Source organism: Chiloscyllium punctatum, chromosome 6 (assembly GCF_047496795.1).
Source record: "Chiloscyllium punctatum isolate Juve2018m chromosome 6, sChiPun1.3, whole genome shotgun sequence".
NCBI classification, from domain to species: domain Eukaryota; kingdom Metazoa; phylum Chordata; class Chondrichthyes; order Orectolobiformes; family Hemiscylliidae; genus Chiloscyllium; species Chiloscyllium punctatum.
In genome coordinates, this window is record NC_092744.1 from 134,865,578 (window position 1) to 134,881,466 (window position 15,889).

The 15,889-nt window shown below is 42.1% G+C and overlaps 1 non-coding gene across 1 annotated transcript; it reads right to left on the reverse strand.

Moving 5' to 3' along the window:
- Nucleotides 1-1,199: 1,199 nt before the first annotated feature.
- On the reverse strand, nucleotides 1,200-1,281 carry trnas-gcu (transfer RNA serine (anticodon GCU)). The gene has a single exon. It is a non-coding gene; the product is annotated as a tRNA-Ser (tRNA).
- Between the last annotated feature and the right edge of the window lie 14,608 nt (nucleotides 1,282-15,889).

Below are 15,889 nucleotides of genomic sequence, written 5' to 3' on the forward strand. Positions count from 1 at the left end.
CCAACGTCATCTACAAAGTTCCATGCAATGACTGCCACCAACACTATGTAAGACAAATAGGAAGAAAGTTAGCCACCAGGATACACGAACACCAGCTAGCCACAAAAAGACATGACCTTCTCTCCTTCGTAGCCCTACATACGGATTAAAAATACCACTATTTCGACTGGGACAACACATCTATCCTGGAACAGGCTAAGCAAAGACATGCCAGAGAATTCCTAGAGGCCTGGCACTTCAACCACAATGCCATAATCAAACACTTAGATCTAGATGCCATCGACCAACCCCTCAGAAAACGAACAGGAAATGACACCACCACAAACCCCAGGAACCCCATCGAGGGGAAAAATATAAATAGAAAGCAGGAGACAACAGCTTTGCTTCAATTGGAGGTCGCCACTGATGATGATGTTACCTAGCCAAGTAATGAAACGTCTGGATATCAAAGTTACCGCTCAGTGAGCAACCCTACACCCTACATTTTAATCATTTTTCATGTTTATGTTGCATGAATCTGCGGTAATTGATCCACAGTTTAGTTTCACTCCCTATAGGTAACATGTTGATTTCTCCAGTTGTTCATAGTTCAATGTGATGCATCCAGTGTGTGCATAACGAGAGGGAACTTGCTTCCCACATCTTGTGTTTATCTGTGCCTTATGTCCAGCATTCATCAATGGCGAGAGCAAGGGGCGAGGGCGAGACCAATGTGTAAGTCTCTCCGTGCCCATGCACGGCACCCACAGCGGCAATTCTCCACTGTGCATTTACAGCCAGTTCTCAGTGCCCCTAAACCCACTCCCTGCCCATTTTGAAATATCTCCATTATTTTGTGCTGTCTCGCTGTGCTCTTCTCACCAGGATGAATTACTTCTACTCAACCTTCTCCAGATTTCATCTGACAAAACATTCATTAAGATCCCTTTGCATAAACATTCACTTCGCAGCTCTCGGTATTTGATTTTCCTGGATGTCTTTCATACGAAAAAATGTTCACAGCAACTTGACTTGAAAAAGAAAATCGCGCTCCTTTTCATTATCCCAGTGCAACCGACATTGCAATGTAGTTTAGTCAACAGGCTCAAACTATTCTTTGAGATTTTCGTCATAGCGTCAATGCAGATAAAATAACTATTAGAATCCCAGTTTTCATACAACAGCTGTGATCATCTGAAAACAGCACCATTGAAAGCCATTGATGACAGTGGGATTCGAACCCACGCGTGCAGAGCACAATGGATTAGCAGTCCATCGCCTTAACCTCTCGGCCACCTCATCACAGATGCACAAAAAGCTATGACCTTATGAATAATTGAATTTCGTAAATCATGCAGAGCAGCAGATATTTCTCCCTGGTGTTGGTGAAATGAGAAATAACACAGTACGGTTCCAAGACTATGGTCTGACCCCTGGGTTGTGGGGCAAGTGCACTCCCACTGTCACACTATGCACATAATGATCTGAACAAATGTGAGGAAATGAATATGTAACAAGGTCTGTTGAATTCTGTGAAGATTTGAAGTCAATGGAATGAAGAACCCGAGACAGCAGGAGGTTTTCTTTCAATAAAGAGTTGGATAGAACTCTGAAGGATAGTGGAGTCAAGGGTTATGGGACTAAGGCAGGAACAGGATACAGATTGAGGTTGTTCAGCCATGATCATAATGAATGGTGGTGCTGGCTCGAAGGGCAGAATGGCCTACTCCTGCACCTGCTGTCTATTGTCTATTAAATTGCCTGTGATGAATTGTTTTCCAGACTGGAGGAGAGTGCATAGTGCTCAATGTCATTATTCGGAACACCTAACTTCCGCTCAGATGTTTTTGACACTCACTTGTGTACAGGACAGACAATTTCAAAATCCAAAATAAGGCTAAACTGACAATTGAATTCAACAATGCAAAAACCATATTCTGTATCATTTTCCTGGACCGTGCGAAACCAAGTCACTGTATGATCTCAGCAACACAGTGAGCAAGTGTCAGAAGGAAAATGAGTGCAGTGTCAGAGCGCATGCAGGGAGCAGCAGGTGACACACGGGGAAGTGCATATCCCACAACAGGAACACTTCCCAAACAGCGGACTGCGGTGGAAGGATTCAGAGGGAGTTTACACTATTAAATTCGATGCCAGAGACACAATGGCGATCTGTCATTGAGTCTGTTCAAGATGAAGATTTTAAGATTTCTACAGATGCAAAACAAAATTAAAAGCTCATGGGTTAGTGAAGGCAAAAGATGAAATTGTACATTTCATCAATCTACCCATCTTTACAATGAGGACCTCACCACTTTCCTCACACGGGGACAGAACCACTGGTGAAGATGATCATATAATCCCCGTTACTAGCCATGGAATCAGAGAAAGTGGGTTTCCCAAACGTTAAGGTAAAACCAGGAATGTGGAGGTAAGCATTAATGTGTTGCTCCTGTGCTGAAGGTGACCAATGCACGGTAACTCTGTTCCAGTATAGTGGGGTGTGCTGTGCCAAAGTTTTAATTTTGAGCCTCAAATGGAGCAACTTCAATTTATCGTCGGGTTGAGGGATACAGACAGAAGGTGATATTGAGCAAAGCCAAGTTTATGGGAAAATACTCGTGTTTGTGGATTGAGAAACGACCTTTTCTGGATAATGACTTTTTGATCAACAAACATCCTGCAAGTACCTCAAACGTGAACAGACATGTGTGGAGAGAGAGCCGAAGGTGATTTTTCAGCAGATGGATAACGTTTCCCAAGTGCACTGCGTTAAATTCCGGGAAAATAGATGTTGAACTGGTTTCATGTTACACAGTTTTTTGCAAACTCACAAACGTTATTGCAATAATAAAGACAGAAATCACATTGGACCGTTTGAATATTGTATTGAACTGAATTTTGGTGTGAGCATATTTCATCTTCAATGGCGTGCTGCAGAGAAGTACAGAGGGTTAACAATACAAAAGGACAGAGCCTTCTTGGTGGATTTCTTGGGTGGAGTTAAGAATGTACGAAATGTACATAACATCATGTGAATGTGGTCAAATCTTTAAAGTAGGTGTTGCCTCTCCAAGTGACGATTCAATTCCTACTCATTAGGATATAACTTCTGTCTGCAGTTATTTTACGTCATCAGATCCATTTACAGAGTTTCACCTTGAATAATACGCCACACCTTACAAATCCATGAACTTGTTATACTCAGTCATATTCAGTTGTACGTGTTCATCAAATGTCTTTGTATCTGAAGTGAACAAATTCGAAATTGTTACGCAATCACACTGACTTTCACTCAATGATAAATTCTCTCCTTGTACGTTTGTTAGTGTATCTTTTAAAACACTCTGAAGTCAGCTTCTACATTTTATTTCTGGAAAGTCGTTCACGATTTAAATAACTCTATTAAGTGGAAGAAACTCTCATCCAAACTTTTCTTAATCATTCACTAATGGTTTTCAAGCTCTAACGAAAGTTATTGATTCACTGGAAAGAGGGAATGTCCCCAATTTATTCATTCAAACCTCGCGTTATGTGAAAATCTCATTTGTTTACATCAAACTTGCGTGTTTCTGCTCCAGCATTTCCAAATCTCGTGAATAAACTCCTTCATTTTTTCTTTAATCCCGTTTATATCCTTTCTGATAATTTTATGTCTCAGAAAACAACGTCACTTAGCTTTGTAATATCTTGCTATCCAGGAAACAGTGTCTGTGCCCTTTCTAACTTCTTGACATGCTTTTGGTGGATAATGAGGACAAGGATTGCACTCAATGTTCCCACTGTGTATGACCAAAAGATTTTGCAGTTACACTATGAACTCTTTGCTTTTTAAATATGACGCTTCTATTTATAAACTCCAATAAGGTAAATTACTATCTATCCAGTTCATGAACATCGTCTCCATGGAGACGAAAATTTTCTATCACTTCCTTTATTCTTCCACAGAATGTCTGAAAGGTTTGTAAGGCCAACATCTCTCAATCCCAGTGTCCGGAGTCAGTCTCAGCTATTTCTAAAGGCGACTGAAGTTCAAATACTTCATAGTGTGTCTCCCGTCATTCCTGTGCAGACTGGTTCTGGACAGTAAATGCCATCACCAAAGGCGACCGTGGATCTGAAATCAACAGTTTTCACAGAGTAATGGTCGTAGCTATTGTGTGTCGTATGTCCATGTTCTTGTTCAATTTGTTCATCATTTCATGGGTCCCTGTAATGAACTATACTGAATGATTAATTTGTGAGTGGAGACATTCCCTTCACCACTCATTCGAAACTCCATGGAACAGTGAAAGATTTTACTCATAAGCTTCCTGAGGACATTCCTGGCATGACTGGGATGAATCAGTGAACATTCCCCACGTATCCTCGAAGGCAAGGATTTCCTTTTCCATTTTAGGAGACCATTACAGCACTGAGTCTCATGTGTGCATTCATTAAAACCAAAACAGTTGCAGCAAGACTTTAAAACTAAGATTTTGCAATCTGTTGGAATTGGTTGTCCCAAATATTACATTTCATATTGTGGTATGTTTGCAGATGAAGGCACTTTCTTTATCTTGAGCAATTATATTTCAGTTTTGTCAAGAAATTATCATTCGCTGTTCTCTCTTTCCCTTTTAGTTTCCCGTTTTATATCCCGTATTTTATCAGTTTATCTTAAGTTTTCAATAATTTCAATCAATCTCGTTCCTGATTACCAATCCGAGAGAATTTTGTCAATTTATATGCAGTGCCGCTGTAGGGCGCGGTGACCAAATAGAAAGGCATTCGTCACGTGAACCAAATAAAAGAAGCCGCCTGGTGGAATCTGGCCGTTCCATCACGGTCATATTTAAAACATTTAACGTAATCTTTAGCCAAATAATATTTGCAGTAAATAAGAAAACAAAAATGAAAAAAAATTGCTGATGTTGAAAATCAAACAAAAACAGACGTTGCTGGAACATTTCAGGACGTCTGGCAGCATCTGTGGAGAGACGGACCCAATGGATGTGAAACGTTAACTGTGATTCATCTGCACAGATGCTGCCTGCACACCTGTGATTTTACTGCAATTTCTGTTTTTGTTTTAGATTGGCAGATTTTGTCGCAGTTCATGAGAACAGTGCTCAGTAGAATCAAACAGACAGCATGGACCTGGTAGTGTGAAATGAGACAGTAATAATGAATGAGTGGAGAGTGTTGTACTGGAAAAGCACAGCAAGTCAGGCAACATCCGAGGAGCAGGATAATGAACGATTTAGGCATAAGCCATTCATCAGGAATTAGGCTTGTCAGTCGGGAAGAGGAACAAAGCTGAAGCCAGGTGCCAACTCGCAGGCACGTCCTCCTACAGACCACGATCACAAACTCTCCTCCCCTCACCAAACCATCATCTCCCAGACCATCCACAATCTCATCACCTCTGGGCATCTCCCATCCACAACCTTCAACCTCATTGTCCGTGAACCACGCACTCCCCGATTCTACCTCCTTCCTAAGATTCACAAACCTGACTGCCACAGTCGACCTATTGTCTCATCCTGAGCATGTCCCATCTGAATCATCTCTTCCTACCTCGACACAATCCTCTCTCCCCAGTTCAGGAAATGCCTACTTACATTCGTGACACCCCCATGCACTTCACCTCCTCCAAGAATTTCGTTTCCCTGGCCCTCAACGCATCATCTTCACCATTGACATCCAGTCCCTGTACAAATCCATCTGCTATGCCTGTCTGTTTGTCAGATACACGGAACTGTCCATCTTTCGCAATTACACAGGCACCATCCTCCACCTGTTCCTCCGCTACGTTGATGAATGTTTGGGGCCACTTGGTGCTCCAACGAGGTGGTTGAATTGCTCAACAACTTTACCAACACCTTCCACTCCGACCTCAAATTTATCCGGATCATCTTGGCAACTTCACTCACCTTCCTGGACCTCTCCATCACCGACTCTGGCGACTGACTATTTACAGACATAGACTACAAGACCACCGACTCCCACATGTATCTAGACTACATCTCCTCCAACCCTATCTCATGTAAGAACGCCATTCCTTATTCCCAATTCCTCCACCTCCAGCACATCTGTTCCCAGGATGACCAATTACACCTCAGAAAGAGCCAGTTGGTCCTCAGATGTAAGAATGGTGAAGATTGATGATGAGTGCAGTATGTTTCATGTTGTCTGTATAAACTTCAGAAGGAAGTTAGTGAAGTGTATTTGAATCAAATTCTCTGCCGAACTGAAGCCAACCGAATGCAAAGCCCTGTGACAGTGATAATGTAACATTGTCTGGAAACAGGGAAGTGACCCACGGAAATGCAGCTTTCAATCAAGTCAAATTTGCAAAACATTTTTCTCTGTCCCCTTCCTGAGCCTGGTGTTCCAATAGTCACAGGTCAGTTGCTCCTCCTCTGCCTTAACTTTAATTTCAGGATTGCAACAAAACTAGAACAGGTTGGTCGAAGGTCCCAGAGATACGAATAGCGCACGTTACAGGTTGACGCTCTGCTGCTCCCGTGGAACAATTCATCATCACTTAACATCGTGTGAAATGCTGCAGCTGTAATTTCAATTATTATCTGAAGCTGCTTTTCCTGATGTTGATCAGGGATCATTGGTGCAACAGACTGAAGTGAATTTGAAAAATAACCTCTAATAAAGCAGCATTTATTGTAAACCTCCAGTTTCTGATTTGTGGGATTATACTGTATTTGGGAAATGTGTCAATTATCAGCAGGAAAACTGTCCATATTCCACAGGCGATTATCCATCTGTGGATCGAGAAACAGAGGTAAAGTTTTAGCATGATGACATTTTTCAAATCTTTGACCCTCCACTATATACCATTCTTGGAAAGGCTGTTAAACTCGTTTCATATTATCCCATTTCTTGCAAACTCGCACAGCTCATTAAACTGTTCGAAAGGAATTAGATTTATCTCTTTGGGTAGATTGAATGTTGTTCGTGAATCTGGGAAAGTCAGAACAAATTGTTTTGCTGTTGTGCAGAACAGAGCGTTCAGACAGGAATAAGGACGAGTCTTTTTGCTGGGTTTTTCGTGCGGAGATCAGTGAGTATTAAATGGACTCAGTTCCATTCCTGGTCATTGTGACCAAATGTTCAAGGCAACAGATGGCAATGATGATGATGCTTGACATCTACAGGGCCATTCCTACTCATTAGAATCACCATTGTATTACAGATCAGGTGGGTAGGAGAGATGATGATCCTTATGGCAACCTGAGACAGTGCGACAATTAATCCCACGTTGTTAGTCTCACTCTATACCATAAACCAGTTAGCCAGCGGAGTGTGCTAACTGGCTTCCGTTTACTGTAAAGCTATAACAAACAGATCAGTATATTTACAATTTGTAGTAGTTCACATAGAACCAGCCGCGACACCTTTCAACACCACCAGCTCTTCTTATACTTAACTTCTTCAGTTGCAGTTGTTATGCAATTTCTTTCCAATGAAAGCTAAACAATTCGTGAGTGTGCCACTTTTGCATCCCCATCCAAGCAGCGCAGAATCCCTGTCCCTGTTAAATTCGCTCCTTGTGTGTCCGCATGTGGCTTTTCAAATATTCTGGAAACAGCTTCTATTTTGTTTCTTTCTGCAAAATCATCTCCGATTTCAATAACTCTCAGAATAGAAAGTACCTGCTGTAAACTTCTTTGTCGTTCCTCTCTGGTATTGAAGCTCTAACCTTTAGTTATACATTCACCTCAATGAGGGAATTTCCCTCCTATTTACCCTTAACTCAACCTCTCATCTGCTGAAAAACCTCTATTAGGACACGACTCAGTCATCCCTGATTTTTTACGCTTATTCTTCATCTATCCCACCATCCCATTAAACTCCTTAATTTCTTATCTCTTGGCTTTATCTCCCAGTAAATCTAATTTCCGTTGTCTCGAACGATTTTGTATCAAGGGAACTCTCACCATATCCTTCCCTGACCATATTCCAATCCCCAACCCCCAGGTATCTCATCATATCTTTATATCCCAGTAAATTTCGTCCTCACAAATGATGTTGGGTCTAATTCAACGCATGAAAATTTACCACTATGCTATGCACTCTCATTGCGGTTCAGGAAAGATGTGGGCTATTTCACTGACAGCTGAATCGGTTGGCTGCAGCAACATTGGGTCCATTTGCAGTCACATAGGTGAAAGTTGTATTCATTTTTAATTTCTTCTCAACGTGTGCTGAAGTAACACAGTGAGGAATCAATTAATATGATAAGACATATATAAGGGGGCGTGTTAAATCTGAGGTTATGAGATCAGGGTCGTTTGAATAAATTAGACCAGAGATTGTTCAAATCTCAGTCTCATGAGATTGACATAGAGCGATGTTGAGCGTAATAGACTGTCTTGGCAAAACCCAGTGCTATGAAGTCGTGGGATATGAACTTTAAAGGGTGCTGAAATTTATGGCGAGCACAAGGAGTCCAGAACAAGTAACAACACAGCATTTGGTCTAAAAAACTAACAGCTTTGTTACATGGATAAAAAAACAAATTCGAATTCGCCTAATCAGTTTGAATTATGCCCCAATCAAGGTTTAACAATATTAAAATCAGTGAAACGATCCGACTGTTTGTGGAACAAATATCAGACATGTTGAACAGTTAACCAGAGTGGCAAAAAACAGCAAAGAGAGCAGCTAAAAGTCCAACAGATGTCGGATGCTCGTAAGATCTACGAGAGGTGACTATCTGGAGAAAGAGATTACATAGAAAAAGGCATCGACACTGACCTGGAGAGTAAATCTACAGAGGAAGATACAACGAGAAGATTCGACAACTGGCTGGTTCTTAAATTTGAATATTTTTGTAAATATTAATGGCGTCCGGGTTGGGGAAGGCTCTTCAGACCAGTATTGTAGAGCAGAAGATTAAAGACAGGTTTAGAGAAAGGAGTGTAAATAGTTGTAAGTTAATAATTTTCTGTAAAATGAGGAAAGTGTGTCCAGCAGGCTAAGACAAAAGGTAGGGGGAGGGACTTGGGGTACGGGCGTTGGAAATGCAATAGGTCGAAGGAGGTCAATGTGATGGTGATAGGCAAGGGTTGGATGGTGGCGGAGAGGTCAAGAAGAAGATTGCAGGTTTGGAAGGCGGTCCTGAGTTCGAGGGATTTGACTGAGACAAAGTGGGGGAGGGGAAATGAGGAAACTGGAGAAATCTTAGCTCATCCTTTGTGGTTGCAGGGTTCCTAGGCTGAAGAGGAGGCGCTCTTCCTCCAAACGTCGTGTTGCTATGGTCTGGGGATGGAGGAGTCAAAGGACCTCTATGTTCTTGGTGGAGTGGGAGGGGGAGTTGAAGTGTTGAGCCATGGGGTGGTTGGGTTGGTTGGTCCGGGTGTCCCAGAGGTGTCCTCTGAAACGTTCCACAAGTAGGCGGCCAGTCTCCCCAATATAGAGGAGGCCACATCGGGTGCAGAGGAGTTACATTAGCAGAGGGGTTTACTCCGTTATGTAATACCTGTTTCTGTGGTTGCTGTGTTGTTTCGCTCATTTGTGTATTTTGTCTCATTAACGATTTTGAAGTTGTCCCCTCGACGCAAAAGTTCCGTGCTTTTGCACCATTCTACAAAAGATACAGTGTGTCTAATCAACAGGGCTCCCTACAATAACACCCCACGCAGATTCAATCTATTTATCCTGGTATTGACCATTGGAAGCAGCACTGCGCACTCTCCTCGAAGTTAGAGAATAATTCCCTATAAGATAATGTAACATTCCCGCATTCAAGGGGATTTCATTCCATCGCCTTCAATTCCTCATAGAATCCGATTCAACAAGTTTTGTCACTGAGTCATTTATTTGTTTGTGTTCAAATCATGTGAGCAAAGGGTCACAGTTGGAGAGTGCTGGTCCCATAAAACAGAGGACAGACCATACTCTGTGCACTGTACTCTGCTATTCATCATTTCACTAACAGCAGGTATCTATGCTCTGCAAAGTTTTCACGCCTGTTTTAAGAAGCAAAATAAACGGTTCCTGGTTCCTAATTTTGTTGTCACACAGACCAAGATTGTAAATGATGGAAATATGCACTGGTGGAGACTGTCTGCTCTCCCAAATCACTTTTCTCCCCAGCAGGTGGTAAGATGCTGGTCTGAATTGCTTTCTTCTGTTCCCTGTCACTCTGGGATGATGTGAGCTGTGAAAAAAAACTCTTCCCTAAGCTGGGGGTAACGTGGTAAAGTTTATGCACATCAGGTGCAATGTGCCTGAGCGACAGGACTCGCTGCAGTAACATCCCATGTTGAGTCAGACAGCAGAGTCCTCGTTGTGAATTCGAGAAGTACACAGACACTGTTCCCGATTACTGGGAGAGATTCTCTCTTTCCCAGCATTTCTGCACTTTTCTATCTGTCTCAGATGGAATTATTTGGACAAGGTTCTGAAAAGAATATGAGTTCCTGTGCATGCAAGATCTCCCTTTTGTACAGCTTTCCAGAATTTCCATAACTCCCACTCCCACGAGCCCCCTACCCCGCTGCAGAAGCCGGTGTTTGATAGGGAGCTGAAGAGCGCATTCATCTTGCTCTCCCACAACACTGATTGCTAATAGAAGATGAGTTTGTCCAGCTGCCAGCGGGGGAAGGGCTGGAGCAGCCTCCTGGGAAACGGGAGGCAGAATGGCAAGGAGCTATTGTTAAAAACTCAGTGCTGCCTTCATTCCAAAACAAAAGTAAAGCATTTTTTAAACAAAGAGACTCACTTGATTTATAGATCACGCTTAAGGTGCGGTTATGGCTCGTTGGTCTTGGGTGTGATATATCGAGTGGGTGATGTACGTGCGAGAAGTGACACTTGAGCCCTGAAGCTTTGCATCCGGTCCCATTTTTGACTCAGAAAGTATGATTTTGATCAGATCGAGTTCAGATCAAGATACTGAATCTTCAAGACACACACCAGCTGCTTCTTGTAGGCGGTCAGTAGACTGGGGAATGGATTCTCGAACTACAAATGATGCTGATCCTGTTAATGTGGATCTTGCTAAGCGCATGTCCTGTGCGGAGTAACCTGAATGCCTTGTTTTTCTCATGCTGTGTTCTACATGTCCTTGATTATAATGATCTGCCTTTACCAATTGCAAAGATTTTCACTGCACTCAGGTGCATGTGACAATCAATCAAATAAAATCAATCAAACGAACGACACAGACATTTCCTTATTGTTTAGTGCCAGCACAGCGAAAGTGGGCTGTATGGCCTCACTTTGCACTATTTCGTGATTCTGAGTGAAATCACAGTTAAACCAACAGAATGTGGGAAGTTGCTCACAGGTTATGTTAACACAGCCGGGACACATCTGCGCCATAGTGTATCACACGATAATAGTGACGTCCTTCTTGAAATCATCCTCTGAGGCACATGGCACATGCCAGATTAAAAACTGAAGATCGCGGGAAAGTGCTGTAGGAAGCGATAACAGAGCGACCCAGCGGGAGCATACTGGGCTCATAACCCAGAAATTAATGGACAGAAAACATCCTCTGCTCGTTGACAATTCCAGGTTTCAGTGTGTGTACTGCCCCGCCAGTGTTCCTCTATAATATAGCTTCATTCAACGTATTGCATGCTGTTTCAATTTCCTTTTCCTTTCTCTCAAAGTATCTGAAATGAATATCTCATGCTGATACACCTGCCAAATTTACACAGGTGAGGAAACACGCTTGTGAATGTCTGGAAACTCTTTTCCTGTTCTCTATCTGTCTTCTCTGATTTGATTAGCAAAATTACTTGCCAGATCTGGGAATAAACTGGTGTAGGTAAGACATATCAGTTGCAGAGTGCTCTGTGCACATGACGCTCTGCATTTATTCCCCAAGCTGTTTCACACAGCAATGTCCTCCCTGTGAAATGAAAAGCCATGAATGGCAATTGGATCATCTTGTTGGAGACAGCATTACGACACATACACAGTTTCGCATTATTAGGACATACATCAAAAATTATGAATAACCACAGAGATTTAGGAGCGACACAGAGTCGCAGTGGACTCGATGGGCTGAACGGCTTCTGCCGTCGCGTGAGTGACGCCACTCATTGATGCTGTCCCTCCTCCTGTTTCTGGGACAGAGTGGCTGAGGGTGAAACAATGTCTCATCTTTAACCCTCCTTTCGCGTCAGATTATCTGCAGCCTGCGGTTCAGGGCTGTGGGAATGGCTCTCAGTGAGTGAGAATTTTACTCGGATTCTCTTCATCTCGGACAGTTGGGGCTCAGATGCTAAATGCTGCCAGATTGCAGCAAAGAAACAGATGTCGATATTAGAAAAACTTCTCTGTAGGCTTGCTTTGTGAAGATGGATTCTGAACGCCAAACAGTCTGCACATAAATGCCCTCACATGAATTTACCTGAAGGAAGAGTATCCGGAGTACATTTCTATCTGTCCCACTATCACAACATCTTTGTCGCTCTCTCAGATAAATGATATTGCGAGGAAGTTCCCAATGAAACTTGCTGATATCCAGCACTTGAGGGACCTGGTTGTGCCGATGTGAGAGAGCTTTAGAGCGTATTCGCGCTTGCCTCCCCTCACACTACCTGCAGGTGGATGGAAATAGATGAATAATCTGCCGATTGACACAGCTCAGTCCAAGCGGAAGTGATAAACAGCAAAGTCCCGCGAACAAGGAGAGGGAATGAGTAGGTGATATTCTTGAAACTCTTTGCTGCTTCAAAATCGGAGAGCAAAGTGGGATGTAGTTGGATCTGAGTGACTCTCAGATGGTTTAGTTTTGGAAATGCAAGAGTTTTTGGGGTATGATCTTCGCTTCATTGCTTGTGTTCATACTGGCATGTGAGAATTCGTACTTCAAGTCGCCTTCGAGCCTTGGTTTTTTTGATTGCACTTTTGCCCTGTCGCCGTATCAACTGTTAGATAAAAAAAGTGCAAATTATGACGTTGCACCCCTTAAAATAACTTTGTGTTTTGGGGTCAGAAGTGTCATTGTAGTGGGCATGACACAGTACCATATGTGGTGAAAGCGAAACAAATGTTACAGGATGTTCACACACACAATCCCACTCTGAATAAATCCACCATGTGGATGTTCGCACGGTTCTGAATGTTGACCTTTAGGAAATGGGAACGTGAAATGATTGGAAACAGAGCTGGAGAGGTTGTTGGTAATGGTGTGGTGTATGAGGAATGGCAAAAATAAAGTCATTTGGAAAGTTGGGACAGTTCTCTTTGGAGAGCAGAAAAACCTTTCCAAGACATGTGTGGATTAGACAGACGAAATAAGGAAGGGAGAATGCTCCACACGCCTGAAGGGATCGAGAACGATTCGGTAGAGTTTAAAAGTCATTAGTAAAAGAATCAAAATGTACATATGGAGTGGTTAGGGTCTGTAAACCACTACCTGACATTGACAAATACACACTTTCAATCAAGTTATTTAAAATCTAATTCGATGTTTATGTTAAAAGTAAAAGTGTGCAGAGTTTCAGGGAGATGGCAAGAGAACTATACCAACAGAGAAGCGCATTTGTCTCTGTGTAGAGCCAGTACAGCTAATGTGCTTTGTGACATATTTGTGATTTTGAGTGGAATCACAATTCGACCAACAGAATGCAGGGAGTTAGATAACGGTAATATTCGCAAATCTACACAACAGAACATTACCCAGCACATACATGTCACAGGGAGGATGAAAATCCTGCAGGGTGTCCTGGGGATCAGGCAGTGTGCAGTTCACTATTCAGATTATACCAGAGTGAGAGCCAGAGAAGGCAAATTGGTTAATTGTACGTTTTGTCAGCACGGGAGTTACGAACAATGATTGGAAGTGGAATACTGGTGATTTGTTTACATTTGAAGTGTTTCCGGGAAGCAGGGAACTGAGGAAGACACATGGTAAAGCTGTTGAGATCTGACTACAGGAGCAGCAAATACGTTGGACAGCACAGAGGAGATCTTTGAAGTTTTGAATTCTGGTAGATGGGCCAAGCGTGCTTTCACAAGGCCACACTGTTACAAAAGGTAATGTGTCCTTGTCTCTTGGCCTTGCGTTGGAGCAATTCAAATACCACCGTTACACTGCAGGAAATTCCATTTTCCAACGAGAGGGCAGTCGGCATTTAACAAAGAATATATTGCGAAACATTTCACATAACTTGTTACATTCTATCTTCGTATCTTGCTTTGTTTCCTTCCCACTTGACCTGTAATTATGCTGCACTGAAGGTGTTTTGCTTCTTCTGCGTGCCTTTTACAGTCTGAGTGACATGATGAAGCTTTACTGCCCCATCTTCTGATGCAATTTTCCACTTCAATTCAGCTCACCTTAACTTCGCTATCTGATACCATTCACGTTGCTCGGTTTAAAGCGCTCATCTTAGACCCAACCTGTCCTCCTCCAAAATAAATACGAAACTCAGCCACACTGTCATCACTGCAAACCAGCGACACCTTCATTCTGAGGCCAATCATTACTTCGGTCTCATTTCACATTATCAGCTACCGTGCTCTCTGGTGGCTTCTAGAAATCACTAATATTATAAACTGCTGCAACATCCGCTAATATGAATTAAAAACAGAAGGATTCAGGAAATGTTATCATCCACAAACAAATGACAATAAGGAATGTAACTGTTGGGACAAACGTTAATGCAAGCAGATTGCAAAATCTTAGCATGAAAATCTTGCTGCAATCGTTTTGCTTTACATGAGCACACACATTGAGTTCAGTGCAGAACCGATCCCCAATTCCGAGAAGGGAATCCTTGGCTTTGACGATGCGTTGAGAATGTTCACTGGATTCATCCAAATAATGGGAGTACTGTCCTCCGGGAGCGTATGAGTAAAATCATTCAATGTCTCCATTCACAAATTAAACGTTGGGTAGGATTTAATACAGGGGCACACGAACAAACCAGACAAGAACACAGAAAGATGATAAACAATAGATATGATAATTGTTTTTTGGAAAGTTTTGATTTTAGATCCACGGTGGTCTTTGGTGACGGGCATTTCATGTCCACAACCAGTCTGCACAGAAAACGACTGCAGCCCCACTATGACGTGATTGAATCTCAGTTACCTTTAGAAAAAGCTGAGACCCACTCAGGTCAAGGGGATTGAGGGATGCTGGCCTTAAAACCCTTTTCCCAAAATACTTGGAAGTACAAAGGAAGTTTTCATGGGGAGGTTGTTTATGATCTGGTTAGATAATAATGAACGTTGTTTGAATTTATGAATAGCGAAATTGTGTTATAAAGCATAGTGTAACAGTAAAACCTAAAGGTCAAACTCAGTGCATACATTATTTGTAATCCTTGTGCTCACTCTCCAACAAAAAAAAGGAAAGACATTAGAAAGGGCACAGCCACAATGTCCTGTATAGAAAGGCATGAGGAAACTCGGTGTTGAGGTTTACTGAGGCATAAAAACATTAGAAATGATACAACCCGGTTTTATGTGGATGATAGACGGAATGAGGGATTTTATGCACATCATTTTGAAAATGCTGTACAGGAAACATGCAAGTTTGGCTAAAGAACGCAAGAGATCTTTCACGTAACATAAGGTTTGAAGTGACTAAATCAGTGGTATTCCCTCTTCGAGTAAATCCATAAATAGAGTCTCAGATTCAAAACCATTGGTCAATGATGCAGAAAAACTTGGGTCAGAGTTTCTTCTGCTCAAGAACTATTTAAACCCTAAACGAATTTCCAGAAAGAATGATAGAAGCTGAGTCCAGAGTGTTTCATAAGACACATGAACTCGAACACAAGTAGGGAATTTACCACTGGGAGAAAGTCAAAGTGTGTGTAAAACTTTCGAATTTTGTTGACTTATCAAAAAAGACGTTTCACGAACACGTCCAGCTGGATAAGATGGAACATAAAATATTCATAAATTTCAACGTAAAACATTGTAAATGGAATTG